The 22,243-nt window shown below is 28.9% G+C and overlaps 1 protein-coding gene across 22 annotated transcripts in view; it reads right to left on the bottom strand.

Moving 5' to 3' along the window:
- The window catches only part of LOC145258289 (uncharacterized), a 175,922-nt gene that overhangs the window by 82,894 nt on the left and 70,785 nt on the right, over positions 1–22,243 (bottom strand). For 3 of the 22 annotated variants that reach the window (XM_080116320.1, XM_080116321.1, XM_080116317.1), the window contains one exon: positions 20,923–20,951. The exons of 18 other annotated variants lie outside the window; for them this stretch is intronic. The gene's annotated coding sequence lies outside the window, so the exon portion shown is untranslated. Of the gene's footprint in view, positions 1–19,686; positions 19,705–20,922; positions 20,952–22,243 lie in introns of those variants that run through there. One more of the 22 variants, XM_080116318.1, reaches the window with a different exon arrangement.

Below are 22,243 nucleotides of genomic sequence, written 5' to 3'. Positions count from 1 at the left end.
ACATTCATCTATAATTGTGCGAGTGACGATAAACCCTCGGATGTTTTGTAGTAACTTAAGATGTGTTTCTGCTAAAAATTATCTTTTTTACAAAGAAAAAACAACAATAATTTTTAACATTTGTTTTGACAAAAATACAATTGAAAAAAAAAAATCATTTCTACTTAGAATATGAAAAATGTGCATATATAAATATTTAAAAAAGCGAAATTTTCCTTACAGTTCAAAAGTACAATTTCATGTGCACAAAAGTGTCATCAAAGAACACTTGAAATCAACAATCTACAAAGGTTAAAATGTCCAGTTTTTCATAAAGTTCCATATTTCAATCAATATGTTTGGATAAATGGCTAAAATATTAAAATTATCCTAATACTTATAAGTTAAATACTTTTGCTTTCAATAAGTTTTTTTATTCGTCAAATGTCTAAAAATTGTTCTTTTTTTTTTTTAAAAGAAGCATAATATATTGAATGAGAAGTATGAATTAATGGCTACATGTAGACAAAGGCATAAATTTACGATAACCAGCATTGAAGGCATGCATGACCTCAATACTGTTAACTTAAACACACTAGAGTTATACAAATCTACAATTTGCAACAGCCAATAATATGGATTATGATGTGGTTCCTTAGATTTTAGTTATTCCCAGAACTGTTGTTATTGAACACCTCATGTGCATTCACAAGGCTCTACAAACATATTTCTCTTTGACAATTAAATATTTTCATTTTCTAGCCAAACCCACATAATTTATTTTACAATATGACATTTTGGTTCCGTGACAAGTACGTATATCATAAAGATTTTTCTGTATGTTTTTTTTTTGTTTGTTTAATTAAATGCAATTCTAAATATACACAGAATTTTATGTTGAGACATGAGGGTATAAACATTAAAATTTCAACAGATGATTTTAAACAGCCTTCGTTCAAAAGAAGAGGATATTGTTTCCTTAAACGTTTTATTGTTTAAATAATTTGACTTTGCTCATTTTATTAAAAATAAAATATAGGTTAAAAAGCTTTGGAAGGTTGTTAGCTAAAAAAAAAAAACACAATCACCAAAAGATAAGCATTTTATTATTTCTAGTAACCACTTGGAAAAAATCATTCTCAAACGTGCATGTTTCACTTGCAACCTTCATGTTGCAAATGAAACAGTCACATTTACGAATGATTTTCTGAGTGACTTGGTTCTGCTCTTCCCATTTGCCATCACTGTAACTTGCATTTCCGCTATTTCTCTCGTCTGATCCGAGTCTCTCCATATAGTGCTACAAGACAGTTACTTTTATTAATGAGAGTGCTTATGCACCAACACTCACACACACCTCCTTTAAATTAGATATTGGTTGTATATGTGAGTGTGTATGTAATACATATATATATATATATATATATATATATATATATATATGTATGTGTGTGTGTGTGTGTGTGTTCCTTATCTCACATGTAGTACCACTAGTATATCTGGTATCTGTTGGTTTGATTTTTTCTTCTTAATTTATATATATGTATACCTACACAGACATATGCAAATATGCACAGTGCATAGTGCAGTTGAGAGTATACATTATATTTTGCAGGAATATTATTTGATTTAATATTTCAAAATTTTCACCAACAGCCCTAAAATTACACAAATGAAGAGTCGCACAGTTATCTTGATTATAAAAAGTTGCATGTAGCAATTCAGAAATAGATTCATTTTTAAAAGCAGTTGATCTTTTGCTTACAAAGAATTAAAAATAGCAATACATATGAAAAAATTGAATTTACTTAAAATATCTCAATAATAGCATACATAGAAAGACATTGACGAGCTAAGAAATAATATTTTTTAATTTTTTAAATCTGACTAAAAATAAGGACGTTATGACTATTTTTGTACCTCATACGTTTGGATACTTTTCCTCTTTAAGACCATATGTCACATTTTTTTTACTCTACTTTTTCAGTAAAAATGCTATCTCTGTTAAAAAAAAACAAAAAAAAAAACAAGATTAAGTCATGAAACTTGCCATATAAGTGTATTTTTGTGCAAGGAATTCGAATAAAGCACTGAAAATCTCCAGAAATTAATAGTTTTCAAGTAGCCTGCTGTAAACGCACATCAATACATAACAATTTCATTTAAAAAAAAAAAAAAAGAGTTGAATTGTAACGCAGTTTATGTACAAGAAACTGAAATCTAATATTAGAACTGTTAAAAGTATATTGCAACACTTCTTTAATATTATTATAGATTAACACCTGCTCAATCGCCTGCCCCACCTGTCTCTGCAAATTATGTAATTCTCCCTTTATTTAGGCAATGACATATGAACACACTGAAAAACTTAGCAAAAATTAAATAAATATATTTATAAATTTAAAATAAAAATTTAATGAAAAAAAATCTTAGATTTTAGAGTCATTCTACTGTTAATCATTATTTTTTTCTATGCAAAATAAATCCTGCAACTGGTTTTTTTATCAAAAATGATGTATGTTTTTAAGAGTGTCTTTGTAAGAGAAAATTTGCCACTCAGACTTCAGGTTAGTGGGCTATGGGCAATTATGTGTGAACACCCTTAAAACTTGGTAGAAAGAAAGAAAAAAAAAATCAATATCTTAGATTAGTTTTAAATAAATTTAATGTAAAATAATCCACCATTTCCAGGCCAATCTAGCATTTTAGAGCAGTTAATTTATTTTTCTGAGAGACAAATAGAGTGTTTTTTTGAGGAATGTTATTTTTTTTTTTTTTACCATTACATGTAATTTTATACTTTGTACGATGTGAGGAGGGGCTTGCCACTTGGACTGAGAGTTAGTGGTAGAGTTATGAAAGGGTTTTATTTTGAGGTGGATAACATTTTGACTTAGAGTTAGTGGTAAGGTTAAAGAAGATGTTTTCAGGGTGTGATTTGCACTCAGATTTAAAGATAATGGCATGACAGGTTCAAGAGAGGCATTAGGAGGTGGACTTGTCACTCTGGCCTAGATTTAGTGAACTTTTCAAATTGAAAAACTATCAAAAAATTAGGAATACAAACTGCTCTAAAAGGCAATAATGGCTGGTAAATGGAGGATCATTATACATTAAATTTCTACGTGAAAATGATCACTGGTTACTCTAAATTTAAAATTATTTTGGTTGTTGATCTCTTGCGCCTACTATTCACACATAATCACCTAAAAGAATACAATCTTATTAGGTTGATGCAAAAACAATATCGTTTTCTCATGTTACATTCATGATTTCTGAATTAATTCATTGATATATATATATATATATATATATATATATATATATATATAGCAATGTTATATATCATTTTGAAGCGCGTTTTTCGTTCTATTGAATCATGTCATTCGTTACTGTTCTCAATCTTTTTCTTCATTTTTTTTTGCAGGCTATTCGACAATCTGCACAATTTTCTTGTTCCAATTCAAACTAGGCCGAGCAGAGACAGCCTGTGATATCAATGATGTGTTTGGGCCAGAAATCACTAATGAACGTGTGCCACAACGGTGGTTCAAGAAATTTTGCAATGATGATGAGAGCCTTGAAGATGAAGACGGTAGCGGCCAACCGACTACGGTTGATAACGAACAGTTGAAAGCCTTAATTGAAGCCGATTCTCGGAAAACCACGAGAAATTGCTGTTGAACCCATGATCAACCACTAAACAGTTGTTCGCTATTTAAAGCAAATAGGGGAATCCAAAAAGTTGGATAAATGGGTGCCGCATGAATTGAACAATAATTAACAAAATTGTCGTCTTGAGCTGTCTTCTACACTCCTTCTGCACAACAAAAATGACCCACTTCTTGAGCGGATTGTGATGAGAAGTGGATCCTCTACGACAATTAGCAACGTTCGGCACAGTGGTTGGATGTCTGAGAAGCTCCACAATACTTCCTAAAGCTGAAATTGCACCAAAAAAAAGGTTATGTTTGTGTTTGGTGGTTTGCAGCCGGTCTCATCCATCACAGCTTGAATCAGGGCAAAAAGATTACGGCGGAGAAGTACTGCCAACAAATTGATGAAATGCACCATGCGTCCAAGATGGGTCAATATGAAGAAGCCCATTCTCCTCCATGACAACGCTCGCCTGCATGTTGCTCAACTGACCTTGCATAAGCTGAATGAATAGGGCTATGAGACTGCCTCATCCACTATATTCACCGGACCTCTCACCCACCAATTATCACTTTTTCAAGCATCTTGACACCTTCCTGCATGTAAAATGTTTCAAAAGCCAAGATGATGCCAAATCCGCCTTCAACGACTTCATCGCTTCCAGAACTCCGGATTTCTATGCTAATGGGATAAATAAACTTATTTTCTTGTTGGTCGATTCTAATGGTTCTTATTTCAATTAATCAAGTTTATTATGAAAGGAGTTATGATCTTTTGAAATTGCAAATCAAAAAACATTATTTTTGCACCAACCTAATATTTTTTTACCTCAACAAAAAGTGAGATTTATATTTTTTCTAATCGGTGTCCAAATTTTATGACAAAATTCCTGATTTCTAAGCACAGCGCCAGTCAAAATATAAAAAAAATGGCTCAAAATGGCCATTTCATAGAGTTAACATTTTTATCATTATTTTCTTAAAAACTTTTCAAGTATATTACATAGATTATTATTTATTAAAGCATGAGAAAGGATATTCATTTGCGGACAAAATGGTGGTATTTTGAGGACTTAAATTGTCTTGGTTTTTAAAATATGACCATTTTAATAGAATAACCTTGACATCTTGAAATACCTAATATGGTCAATGAGAATTTTTAATTAAAGAATATGCAAATTTAAGAAACATTCTAGACACACTGATAGGATTAGAATCATCAATTTTATTCAACAGGTATTTCATACAGTTGTTGATTATCACAGATCAATGAACTTAATTGCAAAAGAAGATCTTGTGTTAGAATGGACAACATGAAATGTTACATAATGAGTAACAAGCATTTCATCTCAGAAAATGTAAAAGAAAATCACTTTATCATAGTTGATAGGTGCACACAACACAAATGAATGGGAGAGGGGGGTCAAGTGACTCCTAAATTCTCAATACCTCAATCTTTTTCTTAGCAATGTAAGAAAAAAAAAAATAATGAACACTCTTGTTAATCCATAAAAACCTTCATAATTAAAGTAATGTCCAATATGAAAAAGACTTTGACACTAGAATGTACGCAATTTATATCTCACTTAAGTCGTTATTAAAAATGAAAGATACTTTAATGAAAAAAATTAAAAAACAATATTTTTATTCTTATCCTAAAAGGATATTTGCAATAAAAAGACATTACTAGAGTTCATTTGTGAATTTAGTATTCTCTAGAAAGTCTTTCCTTGAAGGAGAATACCAGCTCAACTACTGCACCTAGAAAGGATATGATGCCAAGAGTCATCTTTTGTGTGTGTACATCTGTTCTCAAGCATGTTATGTACTAATATATGAAAATATTAATATGGCAAATTAAATGTTTTTGTTTTGTTCTACTCATGTGTTGAACAATGTGAAATACTGAAACTTATATTTTGATAGCATAAATATGTAATAGAAAACAATATTAACATACACACAAATATACATATATGCAGACACACAAGCAAAATATGGAATAAAAAAGCTGTGGGTGGGGGTTAAACGCAAATGAAAACTGACATACATCATAGTAAAATACGAAGGAGAAGAAAATAAGAACTTCTCAATCCTCGAAGTAAACATAAAAACAGTAAATAAACAAAAAAAAAAATTTTTAAACAAAATAAGAATAAGCAAAGACTTGAAAAGATTAGAATTGTTTGCCGCTGCATAGATACCTGAATGGGGAAGCAATGAGACAAGTTGAGAGTTTGCCTGATAAACTGATAAGTGATTGAAGATTGCGTAAATTATTAGATCCAATTTAAATGTGGATAGAGCGAACATTTGTTAAAGCTTTTAGGGGTTCAGGCAGTGAGGAATTAAAGGCATGCAAAATTGTTTGATAATTATAGCAACTAAATTGGTTATGGATCAACATATCAAAGTAAAAAAAAAAAAGAAAACTCCCATGCATTTGGTATAAGGGAAAACATTTTTCAATGATTTATTAAAGTTTGTAAAAAATTTTAAGAAAATACCAATTAGAATAGAAATATCTACATGTCAATTTAATAGTTTGAAAATGATTAGAATTCAAAAATATGAAGTTACTTTCCTTAGAATTATTTTCCCATTACAATTTTTTAAATGTCATCCGTTATAAATATTTTAAAATATGAAAAATCCGATTCAAACGCAGTTTATAAAATTTAAGTTATTGTACATTATTATTCTTGATAATGATAGAAGCATCTGAAGGATAGGAAGACAATAAAGTTGACATAAATAAAACCAATGCTAAAGTGTGAGAAATTACAAAATCAAATACAAGGATCAAATATATTTTCTACTTCCTATCATACAAACACACACAAAAACACACACAAAAAACACAAGTATGGACAAAGAAAACAAGAAGAAAAAAGAATGGAAACAAAATGGAAATATTCCTGAAAAGCATTTATTGGAAGAACTTTTATAATTCCACATGCAAATATTGTTTGACATTTGAAAAAACATGCTAAATAAAATCAGACAAACAGACATATTAAGACGTGAAGACAAATGAAAGGTTTTTATTAGATATCAAATTCTCTAGATTTTCTATAGAAAATAAAGACAAAAACTGAAAAGAAAATAATTGTCAATTAAAAGATTTTTTTAGAAATAGAATTATCAACAAATTAAGTAATGCATTAATTGAAAAATAATTGAAAAAAAAAAAAAAAATGTTTTTCAATTATTTACGGCTGAGAAAATAATTTATTGTATAATAATCTTTACACCCACTAATTTTTAAATTGAAAAAAAAACAATCATGGAAAACAAGTGCAAAAAGTCCATGAATCAGAGAAATCTTTTCCTATAGGATTTTAATAGTTATTGGTAGCGAAAACAATTATTTCAATGATGTTCATATTTAAACAAAAACTAGTTAAACTTTGGCAGTAACATCACCAGTTATATAAATAATTTGAAGACTCTAGAAGAGGAGGATAATTATTTTGGAAAGTATCATCAGAATTGAAATGGAATTCATTTCGTTTGCAACACTTTTCTAGTCAAGACTCTAGTAAAAACTTAAATTTATTGCATTTGCTTTACTGTTCAATATATTTGGGTTCCACTAAATACAGACTTGTGTCGTTCTTCCACAACATAAATTAGTCTTATGTTTGACTAGGAATTTCATCATTAAAAAAAAATGCACCTGAAGGAGGTTAGATGTTAGATGAGCAGAAATTTGAGAATCTAACAACCAAAATTAGAATAATCAAAAGCAAGAATCCTCATTCCAAAATCTGATTAATATTTGTGCTTTTATGATTGAACAACTCCATGGTTGTTTGAAGAATGTTTTCTTTATATTCAAACTTTAAAATGAAGATATATTCATGACTAAATCTACTGAAATGTTGCAAAATCATAAAACAATTATTCTTGAACTGCAGAATGTGCATTTGTTTGCAAATTGATTTCAATGTGAAATGAATGTCTTCAATGAATGAAAGGAAAAATTGTTCAAACAGGACAAAAAATTGAAGCTAAAAAAGGAAATGATTTGTGTAAGAAAATGGTTAAAGCAGGAAGATTCCATTTAGTATGAAAGCAAAAGCAAAAAAAAAGAAAAAAAAAATACATTCCACACGAGCAGCGGGTATAAATTTGAAGAGTTTTTGTTTTTGTTTTTTTACCTTGAAACAAGGAAATTTGCATTAATATTTCCTTCTTTGCAAACATTTTTTTAATAAAATTTTTTTTTTCATTTCTGATGGTAAGAAAAAGAAAAGTTTGGTAGATAAATGATGAAATAAATTTATAAACCACAACCCAAAAAAGTTGAAATAACTATAAAAAGGGGCAAAGACAAGACAAAAAATTGTCCAAAAATTGAATTCTTTCAGTAATAATTGGAATTTTCAGTCTAGTATTTTCAAGAATTCTTACACTTTCTGTCAAGAGCAAAGATTTCAGACATGTCCAAACTTTTGATTGAAAAGTATTTCATTAAAAAAAAAAAAAAAAAAAAAAAAAAAAAATTATTTACCAAAAGCCAAACTAGAAGAAATACTGAATGAAAGTGGGTGAGGAATGGTTGTGATCAGATTTGCATTTTTGTCATCAATTAAAAGACGATTGGAATAGAAGTCTAGTTTACGGTTTATGGCAGATAAACTCATTTTAGAACTAAAAAAAAGAGGAAATTTGAAATAAGATAAAAGACACTTTTGAAGCACCAGGAAATATCAAGTCAGTAAATATGCAAAACTTGAGGTGAAAAATTGAAAATGCATAAATAGAATTGCATAAATCATTCTAAAATAGAAAACGCTTCACATATTTTCCATGAGAATCTGTTTGTAAAAAGAACAGATGGGAAGTAAAGAAATTAAGTTACATAACTGTTTAATCATGGGTAATACTCTTAAATAGGTGGTTCATTTAATCAAAAAATAAAATAATTTATTATTTTATTTTTTGATTAAATGAACCACTTATAATACAACAGGATCAAACCTGCCCATATGGGTGTAACTTTAACCACTTGCCTGCAACGAGTGATCTGAATCCAGTACAAGCTATTTTTCTCTTTGTAGTCTTCTTTATTCGCAGCCTCATGGACTTAACAATTTATTTAAGGATATTAGCAATATACATAATATATTGGCAGAAATAAATTCCTGTTTACTATATAAATACTATATAATAGTTTTTGATGTGTGTTTAAATTCTTCTTATACCTTTGAGTATAAGAAGAATTTAAACGCACATCAAAAACTATTTGGTCAATTTTTAAAGAATTATTAGCTTAATATTCAGCCACTAATACTGCTAACAAATTTTTTAAATAATTTAATAAAAATATAAGACAAATTTCATCTTTAACGATGATAACTGCAGATTTCCATCCACCACTGCAATTTTATAAAAAAAGTCTTAATCTGAGAAGATAAAATATTTTTCAACCGTTTGCTCCCCATTTTACTCTAACTTCTTGTCAAATTGAAAACCCATGATTGAGTTCTATTGGAGCACAATTGATCTAATATTGGCATCAAAGAAAAATGTAATCAAAATATTCATGACTAGCAGGACCTGTGTTCTGATGTTGCCAGGGTGGAATATAAAATGATTTAACTATTATAAAAATCTACCCATAAGTAATGAATTTCCTATTTAAAAAGAAAAGAAAAAAAAATTTAAATAAAATTTTCCAGAGTTCGACTAGAAGGTTCCCAAATACAAATAATGCTCTTAAAGACCGGAGATTACATTAGCCAAAACACTAAACATAACAGGATTGTGCAATTCAAAGATGTAAAATCTGACTCTGCAGATTCCAAAAGATTCTGACTGTTTATTTTAAAGTCTTTCCCATATTCACATTGTTAATTCTTTGAAGATTAAAAAAAATCTTCTAAAACCTTCGACTCTGCAAGCCATGATGAGAATAGTCTAAATAATCCAAATTATCAATTCTAGAAGCAAAACATAACAAAACAGTTTTTAAAATGTCTATATATTTTAATTGCATGTGTGTATATTGAACAATTTATAACGATTTCCCCCCCCCTTTAATAAACATGTTGCACATTTGTCAAAATGAACTCCCCCTACTACCATCACACAAATGACAACAAAAAATGGAGAGAGGTCTTTCGCTAAAAAACATGCATGTGTGCTTGGAGGGTGTGAGGATCAGACATGAAGTTCCTCAGATTGATGATCATTACCTTTCAATAAGGAGGGAGGGGGGTGTCAACAATAAGAAAATAATTGCTAAACATTAAATGATAACTTAAACCCATTTGGCATAATGCTTAGAGTGTTCGCTAATGGGCCTGAAGGCCAGGGTTCAATTCCCAGTCAAAGCCTACCAAAAGTTTTAAAAAAAGGGGGTATTTGATGTTTATTTGTAAAACACTCAGCATTATAAGATGAAGATCTACAATGTCACTTCATAATACAATCAAAATAAAAATTTGAGCACAAGTTGAATTTCTTTATTAATTTGAATCCATCAGGCATAAATGATAAATGAAAACCAGGTTCCAATATTTAGTTGAGTTATACTTGAGAAAAAAAAAAGGTACTTGATGCCTCTATTAAATATTATGCATTATAAATTTATTATTTTATATTGTTTGAAATTATCTTTTCATTTTCTTTAGGACCAACATAAAAAAGCAGCATGACTCGTCTCATTTCTTTTTGTTGATTGCCACCATCAATAATGATAGCGACAATCAAAAGGAAATGAAACAAATTTGATTGTTTAATATCTTCTATGATAATAAGCCTATGCTCATTAATATTTATATAGAAAAAACAGGTATCTTTTGAAAGAACCAGTTTGAAAGAAGGCAAAGTTACAGTAAAAAAAAAAAAAAAAAAAAAAAAAAAAGACATGCAGAAAGACAAACAGTAAAACAGAAACCATGCAAGATGAATAATCATAGCTACAAAATAGCAGAGCAGGTCTTTGCCTACGTTTATAAAAAGGCAGTCAGGATTATTATTATTTCAAATGGTTAGTCAGAAGAAATGAGGGGTCGAGAAGGAAAAAAGCGAAGAGCATTTTCAATAAAGGCTTTCCAGCTGAGTTAGCCTACAAACTGAAACAATAATAAGGTTAAGAATATTTGAGATGAGGATAATTATTCTCATTTTGGTTGTTATATTAACAACTCGGCCAATGTAATCTCCGACCTTCAATTGTTGTCATTATTTCAACCATGACCGCTGATGTCAGTCCACCAGGAAACAAATATCTAATTTCAACAAGAATTTGATGTCTATTAACCATCATGGTGTAAAGGTGTCAAAGTAGAAATTGAAATTAATTCTTTTACTTGTCCAAATGCAGATTAGTAAGAGCATGAAAGAACGTTTCCACATTTGTCATCAGCATCATCATCACTAGGATTAGACTTCATGCCCTTTTTTGATACCAAAGAAATTTCACAAGAAACATTTGCTATTAATTGTATTAAAAAAGTGAATTTTTTCCCAGTTTATAAAATGAAAAACATTTGTCAATAATAGACAAATAAAAATGTGGCAAAAATAAACGAACATTGAGTTAAAAAAAAAGAATTCTTGCTTAGTTTAGAGAGATTAGTTATATTCGAGAAATGTTTCATGTGACGAAGAGAAAATCTAAATGAAAGCAACATACATGTACAAATACTTTTACAAATGAAGAAAACCTTGAGTTCTTAAAGTCATTAGCCTCAAAAACCTAAACAATTTCATTTGAAGATGTTTGAGATTGGTCTTGATATTCTGGGTCATTCACGCTACTATTCTCATCTGGGTTGTTATTCTAATGTTTCGACCAATGTAACCTGACCTTTTTCAAGGACACCTTGTTGAACTTGAAAATCTTTTATGCTAAAATCTGTACAAAATTTTTATCTGAACCTTTTGATTTTATCGATGAGGGTAGACTGTAGTCATTCCATCAACTATGATGGTTGGATAGAAGTGCTTATCATTTGATACAGAGTAAACTTTCAATCTCCAGATTATATCTTAGACGGCTTCTAACCTACATCGTGGGCATGGATCAAACATTAAAAGTTAATCAGTTCATAGTAAATCTACTGTAAGTGATGGTACTTAAAAATTACAGAACATCAACACTTATTATTTATGGTTATAAGCGATGGGATGAAAGCAATCTACACCATAAAAAAGGTTCAGTTATTTCTAGGTTTGGAAAGTACACTCAAGAGAAGGTCAGAAATTTGACTCAAACATTCCGCAGAAATACTAGCTCTATCACAGTACTAATTGTCATCTGTATAGAATGAGATAAGATAAATAACAATGCTAATAGTAGTTGAAATAATGCAAATTTCAAAGTTGTTCAAGATGATTGTGGCTACATTCATTTGATTGAAGAAAATAAAAACAAGTCTATAAAAAAAAAAAAATTCTGGATTTATTTGAATCCCTCATTTCTACAAGTGTTTAAACAATACTGAAAAAATGTGTCATGACTGCTGAAAAGTGATTCCCATAATGGAACACAAGGGTGCATGGTTTACAAGCCACAAGACAACCAAAACGAGCTTTCCATCCAAGATGATGATAATGAGGAGTATAAGCAAATTTGGGAACTCCTTTCCAAGCATTTAAATGATTCAAGCAAGCAGGGATAGCAATTCATCCATCAACAAATGATCTTGAAAATCCGCAGAAATACTAGTTCTATCACAGTACCAATTGTCATCTGTATAGAATGGGGTAAGATAAATAACAAAAATGTCAGAAGAGTCAAATATTGGTCGATGGTGGATTTCTAACTTGCACAAATTTTTTAGCAGTTTTAAAGATTACGTCATGAGAAGCTGTGGAACCATTTTTGTGTAAATGTAAACATATTTGTAATGACAAACGATCAGCTTCTGAAAATTAGTATCTGGATTTCTATTCTAATATTGGTTATGTGCCCAAAATTAGGGTCGATCTCCATCTATCAAAAAATAAAAAAACGAATAAAAATAAAAGATAAATGATTCTTATTGCTTTTTAAATGTTTCTTTTTAAACTAATGAATCACCATTTATGAAGGCATAAAGCTACTCGAGAATAAAGATGGAGAAATTGTGAGTTGAATAATAAATATCATCTTTTGTGTGTATAAAAATGATAAATGGAATAAAAAATGAAATTACTTGTGTGAATGCTTTAAAACAAGTGGTTATTGATATTAGATTTAGGATGACTATGTTGTAGTCTGCAGGGAAGCAGTCCTGTGTTCTACAGATAGGAAAATTTTGGAAAGAAACTATGTTCATCGAAATTCCATTGGATTTTAGACACATCGAAGAAAAAGAAAGCTTTTTGCAGTTGTGATAAGTAGACGAGTTCTGCCTCATACATTACAAGGAAGAATCAGAGATTGAAAAAGAATGCTTTTGATTAAATAATCTTAAAAACTAATTGCTCAAAGAATTCCTGCAAGTAAGGAACCTATGCTCATTATATTGATATCTGAGTTTTTCTACATGGATATATTTGATATTGAAAAATAAAAAAATGGTTACAACATCAACCTGTTCTAACGATGTTGAATGATTTAAGCAAATTGAAATTCCATAGAAAAGTGTAAAAGTCGCTCTGAGGAGTTTATTGATAAAAGTTTGATTTATTAAAAACATCTTAAAAATGGCAGATCTATTAATAACTGGTTGGTCAACATACAAAAAGAATAGTTTCCATGAAAAAAAATATTGATTGCATCAACTTTTCAAGAACTCTACTTAAGTGAAACATCCAGATCAGAATCCTAACACCAAGAGAATTTCAATTTAATCGGTACAGTAAGTGTTGATAAACAGTAAGCTATCTTATAGATTAATTTAAAATAAAGAATCAAAGGAAGATTATTCTGTTTGGAGGAGAAGGTACAAACAGAATGAAATTAAGGCTATACTATTTTGTTGGCTTTCATTTTTCATCATTTTCAATGTTTTATGATGGCAAACAATTAGTGAAAATCTGAGACCTGACAAAAATATAAATAAAACAGTTGTTATTGCATTGGAAATAATAGACAAAAGCAAATGAATGACAAATGTAAAGATAATCATTCAGGAAGTGAGATGGGGGAGAGGACTTTCATGATAAGTTTATCCACTTTTCCTATGCCAAAATTTTTAAATGATGTTAGAAAATGTAGTTACATTTTTTCAAATAGCTTTTAAAATATATTTATGGTTATGACAAAAAAATATATATATTTATGGTTATGACAAAAAAAAAAAAATAAGGAAAAGTGTCAATTAAAAAAAGAAAGACAAAAATGGCAGGACAACAAAGAAAAATTGTGCAAATCTATCAAAATTAGATAACATCAAAACTTGTTTAATGATTATATCTTGGAAATAAGTTTTGTTATATTTAATCTTTCAACACTTCATTACAATCACGTTAACATGAAAAACACATTTTTGGGAATTAAATTGCAATCATTAGATTTCAATAACAAAGTAACTTTTCATTTTATTGATTTGTTATGAAAACTCACATTTTACTTTGTTACCTTGTACACTTGATTTGTGCAAGACTTTTTTTTTTTTGGGGGGGGGGGTGAGAGTAAAGGCAATTGATAAGAGAAAGGAGTGAGGTAGAGTGTGGGTAGAAAAGAGATGGGAGTGGGACAGAAGAGAGGTAGTGAAGGAAAAAGAGAGGAAGGGGCAGGTGGAGATGGGGAAGGATCTATTATGGCATCACAATAGATTCTGAAATTTTGACTTATTAAATTTAATGTATTGAAAAGTGTTTTGTCTATTAACGATTTTGTTAATATGAGATGTATAAAAAATATCTTAAATACAAATTGTTTTTGTAAATATACGATTTATTGATTTAATTTATACCCAAACCAGTTCAGCATAATAAGTCTATACACTTACCATTTATTAACTTTGACTCAACTTTAAAATTCTGATAGCATTCATATGTATCTGTGTAGGGATATAAAAAAGCGCTCAATAGTTTGAGAATTGGGTGATTTAACCTATTGTTCAGGAATTCTGTAAAAATTTAATAATTCCATAATTTATTCAACTATGAACGAACTTGCTATTTCTCATTTGTTTTTTTTGCATCATTTTTTGGTGCCGTTATCTTGTTTTTTATGTGTAAATGTGTATATATTAAAAAAATGCAAATAAATTCAATATCATTGTTTTGAAACAAAACAAATCTCATTAATTCTATAATCTGTTGAATTACATCAAAAAATAATTTTTAAAAAAATTTAAATTCCATTCTTCTGAAATGTTCAGTTTTAACCATAGAATTTTGATTAAATGTTTCCTAATTTTTCCCCAATTATTAGATATTATTTGTATTATTCATATTTTGCACTTTTGATCTATCTGTAAATAAACAATGCCTATAAACAGCTTTGCAAAGTAAACACAAATTTATGACACTGATTCTATGGCGAGCAATGGAAGTTCCTACTGACAAAAAAGAACACTACATATTTTATTTTAAAATAGCATTCTTCCATATTACTTCGGGAGATGGGTCCTGTTAATAGTCTAATAAAATGACAAAGCACACGGCTGAAACGTGTAATGTTATCAATGTAGAAAGTCAAACTAAGAACTCAAAAATAAAGCTGCTTGTTTGTTATTGAAATGCATAGAGATTCTAGAAAATAACCCAAAAATGGATAAACCGTTACAATATTATTGCACTTTTTGTCTTTTTTTTTTCTTCTTTTTATAGCAGCCAACTGCAAAGAACCTTGAGCATTTTTTATGAAAGTAGATGGATATTTTTTTTTTTTTTTTTTTTTCAGAAAGGCAGCATAGTTTATCATGGAAAAATTATTTTGGCATATAAAAGTGAGAGAGTTTGCGTTTATAGGGATTTTATTCATTAAATGGATTAGCTTATTTAAAAAATAAAGTTTTAAATAAGATAAAGAAAATTTGGTGTAAATGAAAGTAAATTTTCCGATTACAAAATATACAAATGCTTGGGTAGGAAATGTCCAGGGTATTTGAACACTTTAGACACGCACACACAAAATCAAGCCAGTATTGCCCATGCTAATTGCAGATAATTTATCTCTACAGAGAAACTGCTCATCAATGGTGTTGTATGGTAACTGTGCCAACTGATTTCTGAAACCATTCAAAGAATGGCAAAGAAACGGTTTGTATTTTATTCTATCATTCAACACCATGTGAGCAGAATTTCATGAAATTCAATGTAATTTACATGTGTACCCACTGCAGTGTCGGCTAAATATATACTTACCTTCCTAGTCAACTTTTTACATTGGCTGAAAAAAGGGGTAACATTCACTAAATACGTTTTCTTAAAACAGATGGAAAAATATTAGCAAGCGTGTCAAGAATAACCAATTGACTCCATCTTTGTAGTGGAGGAGTCAGATTCAAAATAAAAAAAAAACATTTTCTATAGCATAAAAAATGGATTTAACACTTCTTTTAAGTATTTTTCAGGTTTAAGTAAAAAAAATCTTTTTAGATTAATTGCAAATATATTGATTTACACAATTTTCTCGCATTTTTATAAGAATTTTTACTTTAAATAAACAATGACAAGACTATCAACATTCAATGAATTACTTTTTATTGAATGTTGATTTTAGATGTTAAGCACATTTGTTAAGGCAATATAAACTTTTTGTTTTTTAAATAGTGAAACTTTGAATTTCTCATATTTAAAAGTTTTTGTCTATTATGAAATTCTGACAACATGCATTCACAGTATGAATAGGAAGATACAAATGTACAATTCAGCACTGATTAGTAAATGTGGAAATCGTTAAAAAGGTCATTTTGGTGTGCATATATAACGAGACCAGCAACTGATGAAGAGAAAAGACCATAGTTAAAGATGACTAAATTTGTATTAAAAAAAAAAAACCCAGATCTAATTGATGAACATTTTCATCCAAGATTTCTCTATCTGCAATCATAAATTTTCACTAATTTGCAGGTTAGTTTGCAAACGTATTAATATTCGGTTTGAGACTTCCTCACAAATTCTGCTTTGTCTCTGGTCTGAATGAGAAAGTGAAAGCTCCAAAAAAAAAAAAAAAAAAAAAAAAAAAAATGGCAGATCAGCTAAGCATATCATTAACCAGGTTATTATTGTTATAAAGTGTCAAATAGTTATGTTGTTGTGCCTGAAGACGACACCTTGTGGTTAGTAAATGTGCCATGCATTTAAAAACAAACTTTCTAAAGTTAGCAAGTAGAAGCAATTCAAATGATGCTATTTTCTCTAAGACCATGCAAAATTTAATTGGTTAGATAAAATCAGATCTAGATTCACAAGAACGTTATCAAGATAAAGTGATTGAAAAAAATTCAGAATGAACAAAAAAAAGTAAAAAAGCACATTTTTTTTTTTAATCATTTAACTCATTGTAGCCAGAATGCATTCAGAAGTTGTCTTTTCTAATCATTTATTGGCACGAATTGAAGTGGCCATTTTTACCTATTTTTTACTTACATTATTTAGTGAGTAGTGAAATCATTAGCTCAACTTTATGATATCACAACAGAAATATGCTACCTCTTAAAAAAAAAAATAAATAAAACCAATACCTGAATAAAATAATAGAATGATTTAATAAGTTTTTAGGACCCACCACTTTACAGCATCATTTTCATGTTTTATGTAAGTATTGATTTTATTTGAGATTTATTTTTAAAATTTCAAATGTTATTTTAGCAAAACTTTAGGCAAACCAATTTCAAGATGAAACTATTATGATCGTTAAAATCAAAATATACAAATGTAATTTAAAAAAAAAAAAAAAAATTCATTTAACCTTGAAAACTTTTGGTGAAACTTATTGCCATGGTCAGCAACTCTAGCAGGTATCAATTTAAAATCTTACTAAAATGTTGAGAAAAATCTTTTACCATGGTCAGAAAGTTGAATAGGTTTCAATTAGAAATCCCACTAAGAAGGCTGACGAGAAGATTCCTTATGAAAAACTAAGTATGGAAAGTCATAGAACTGAGTTTTAATACAACATAAAAAAATGTGAAGGACTAAATGTTAAGGAAATGACAAAGATGATTACAAAAAGAAAATGTCTAAAACATTAGGAAAGACAAGTTATGATCAACATTAATTGGCACTTTTTCACAAACAATGAGTTAATGACAAAATTAAATCAATTATAAACAAATCACAATCTAATGTTATAAGCCATTTCATGTTTTAGAAGTTGGAATTAAAAATGCCTTACAAGTGCCTTGTTTAGTGTAGAAAATACTACACCCCTTCAAAATGATTTTCGTCCAAATAACATGCAACTAAAAAGGCAACATTTTACACTACATTCAAAAAACCTGATAACACAAGTAGTTTAAACACCACTAATTTTTAAATGCAGTCCAGAAATCAAGTTCACTTCAATTCAAACAGAAAAGGATACGAAAAGTCTTTTTCTGCCCAACCAAAAAGAGTCAGGAAACAAAAAAAGAAAAAAGAAATAAACTAAGCAAAATATCGATGTGAATGAAAAGATGGTGGCATGAAAATGCAAAAGATGTCCAATTTGAAGAAGAATTAAGGCCTCTTTCGCAATGCATAAACGTTGCTTGCTCTCTCAAAGATAAATTTAACCAGAAATCTTTTAAATAAAAATCAAATAAAACAGAAAGTAAAAGAATTCTTTTGAATTTTTAAAACAAGATCAAAAAAGTTTTAATTTGTGGTGCACATTCTTTTCGTTTTGCATGAATTCAATTTCAAAAGGTCAAAACCAAAAAGATCTCAGAAAATTGGATTAGAAATTTCTAAATTATTCTGTTTAGAATTGAAGATTTTATTAAGATTTGAATTTAATTGTTGAATTGGTTTCTCATTGCAATAGGTATTAAGTTAGGAATTTTATATTCAATAGAAACAATTGATATTCAAGGATTTTAATTGACCAAAATAGATTTGAGACAACCTAGAATTCGCAATAACCAAAAAGACATTTGCCATGACACAACTTTTTTTTTAATTTACTTCAGTATGATGGATTAAAAAAAATGAGGATACAAAACGTTTTACTAATAGTATATATATATATATATATATATTTTAAAAATATGTATTTATGAAACATTTTTTATAAACTTTGGATATTTATAAAAATTAAAAAGTAAATTTTATTTACAAAACTATTTAATAAAAATGTATAAAGCAAAAAATATTTTTAAAAAAGCATTTAAATAAAAAGATTTTTATAGAGATGATATAACACAATCTGAAAAAGGTATTTTAATAAAATATTGGCTTGCATTTATAAAATAGACATGTTCTTTTCACTATACAAATTTTTAATTTACCATAAGTGATAAAAACGAAAGTAAAAAAAAATCTGTGTTAAAACAAAATATGTCTGTGTGATTGTTACTCATTCCAAGGATGCCTCAAATCCAATTCATCTAAACAATCTTTATTTTGTGCAAAGTGTTTGACGTCCTATTATTGTGATTCAATAAAATCTGGCCTAACATTCTGCAACAACAAGGCACCAAAGCAGTTAAATTGGATTTCATTCCAACCACAAAAAATTTAGATGGAATGGTAGAGAATAGTATCTTTGATCTATCATTCAAATTTGTAGAAATCTTAAAGATATTTCAACAGCTGTTTTTAGAAATGTGAACTGTTTGGAACTTCAAGAATTGGTTTTTGGACTGCATCTAAATAATTAGAAAGTTTTTTTTTCATCTAAACAAATTTTGTGCTAAGATAGAAAATGACAAGTTAGAGCAGTTTTTTTTTCTTAAATGCAATTCTGAATGGGCGTAAAAAAATGCAAATATCTTTGGTGGAAGGGAGTCAATGAATTAAGGAACTGTTCAAGCCTTTATGAAAGCAATGCAGTTTATAGAAGATAGCACACAAAATGTATCTGTTTTCTTCTTTGTAAGAAACCACACTTAGTGCCACAAAAGAGAAGGCAAATGTAATTGATAGTGGTAGAATAAGTAGCTAGATATATATATATGTATAGATATATATAGTTACAGGTTGTCACAAAGGGCTACAGTTAAAATATATTCACCTTATTTGTTCACTTTGGCTGAAGAAAATAGAGAAAGCAATTGATATACTTAACACATGAGTGGCAGAAGGAAGAAGAAAAATTAAAACAGAAGTTCTCTTGAAATGGATTGAGAAATAGTGTTCAACTATGAGAGTTGAATTTTGATTCAGAAAATATTTTTCAGCAGAAAGCTTTATATTAGAAACATTTTAATGAGTAAAAAAAAAACGAAGACCAATTTTTAAATTATTTTATAGCTAATTTTTGTTTTCTTTATTTGACATAAGTTTGAGAATAGCAAAGACATGAAGAAGGTATAAAAAGTGAAAACATTTATGACTAAATACTATTATTTGGTTGGTAAAAAAAAAAAAAAAAAAAAGGAAGAAATTGAAAATGAAAGAGGAGGGGGCATTTCAGATTATATCTACATAATTTACTTTGCCTATGAAAGTGACATAGCTTACTGTAGAAGAGAATTTGATTGGTAATATTAGAAACAAATTTTTAACACCTTAACTGATGACGGAGGGAGTGACACAATTATAAATTCAAAAAATACTTATCCACGGAGCTTGTAGATATCAATCTCAAGCAATAATATTCACTAAATATTAGTTTTTGAATAATAGTTTGTCTTTTGAAATGATAGGGATTTGCCATGCAAGCAAATCCATATTTGTATTGCACAATGACTCGGCCCTGTTGGAATGAATCAATTGAAGAAATTAATCACAATGCAAGAAAGAAAATAGGGATGAGGGAATACTGAAAAAAGGGTATGGCTTGATTTCACAGTATGTGAAGGGAAAGACAGAGATTATAAAGTTCCCAACCAACCAAAATTATGCACATAATATTTATTTATATATATATATATATATATATATATATATATATATATAAAGATTTACAGACAAAGAGGGAAAAAGGATTAATACCTGGTTCTCGTAAAAAAGGCCTATTTTTAAACAAGGAGTAGAAGAAGGTGTCTTACAAGCCTGTACGCTTACCATGGTAACATAGGTGGCATTACTCTGTGCCACTTGTGGCCAGACTAAAAAAAGAAATGTAAGGAAAGAAAAATAATGGAAAACTTAGAGATTGAGATCATTTTAGGTTCAGATATTAAAATGTTTTGGGTTTTGTTTTTATATATCAAACACCAGCTTGGGTTTTAATATTGAAAGCACACCAATCGAGTTTGCTTATTATATTATTTAAATATTTTTGTTGTTTTTGTGAAAGGCTTACCAGAATTGGTTATTTTCTATAAAACACATCTGAAATGATAATACACGAATGTTAGAAAGGTCGAAAGATTAATGCACACCAATTTCAGCAGGAATGAAAAGTTACATTGTTTTTTAGATTTCACTGATTTGGAAAATTTATACTTCAAACATTATCAGAATTTGCAAGAAGAAAAAATAGAAAAGCATTTAATTTCATCAAAGAGATATTAATTTGTCTTTGAAAATTTAGGATTACAACTAATTAGAACTTTTATTCTCTTAATGGCTAAACCAGCATCTCATTGATAAAAAGGTTTAAATTATTTTTTTTTATAAACAGAAAATTACTAATAAGATTCTATAATTTCAATTATTTAAAGTCATGTTATTTAATGAATTACATTTAGAGGAGTTTCTTTGCTGGGTGATATCAATACTAATCACTTGTGCATGGCTAAATTGCTGGAAATGCATAAATATCTCTTCCCTCTTACTCCAGATGATGCTAACTCAGGCAAAAGATTCAAGAAAAAATAAGGAATTTCTTCATGTAATTTCTAGCAGAATGGAAGCAAATAAGGGACAAAAGGAGGAGAGGAGAGAGAGGATGTTTTCAGACTAATGAAACTAGCCTTTCCAGTTGTTATCAAGAAGAGTATGACAAGTGAACAGTTTATATACAATAAGAAGAGTTAAATTTGAAAACTGTTTATGTTCTGTTTTAGTGTGAGAATGAGAAAAAGAAGTCACAATATTCTGGAAAATTGAGATAAAAAAAGAAAAATATCAAATAGGTTTTGCCATGAGAATTGCAAAATGTTCAGAGGGTAGTATGGCCTTTTGACGTGCACTACTGTTTTTTTTTGCAATGTGCCAAAGCTATTAATGGCTGATAATAAACATACATTAGAATGAAAATGTTGAATATAGAAAATAAAGTTGAAGTGAAATATCAATCTAAATCTAACAATAAAAATGGTGTTACATGAAGGCATCTTAGTTTGTAATCAAAGAGTTGCATTCATAAGATTAGATGCCTCTTCATATTGAAGGCAAATAATCAAATTACAGCCAAACTATGTTGTAGGTCATACAAGCATTTCATAAGAAAAGGATTAAGTGTTTTAGAAAGTTTTATTGTATTATTAGTCAACAAATGAAAAGTGTGTGTTTCACAATATTTATCCAAAATAGAGAACCTTACCTGTTTGTTCTGCAGGATGATAGACTGAAAAGTCATAGTAGCTACATTGCACTACAGAGAGACATGTTGATAATTGGGTTAAAAAATCATTTTATCTAAAAATGGTGTTAGTGAGAAATTGAAAGAAAAATTAAAA

The sequence above is a fragment of the Euprymna scolopes genome, chromosome 33 (assembly GCF_053919585.1).
Source record: "Euprymna scolopes isolate OS-2025 chromosome 33, ASM5391958v1, whole genome shotgun sequence".
NCBI lineage: Eukaryota > Metazoa > Mollusca > Cephalopoda > Sepiida > Sepiolidae > Euprymna > Euprymna scolopes.
Note: the sequence above shows the minus strand (reverse complement) of the source record. Positions and strands in the feature narration are given on the sequence as shown.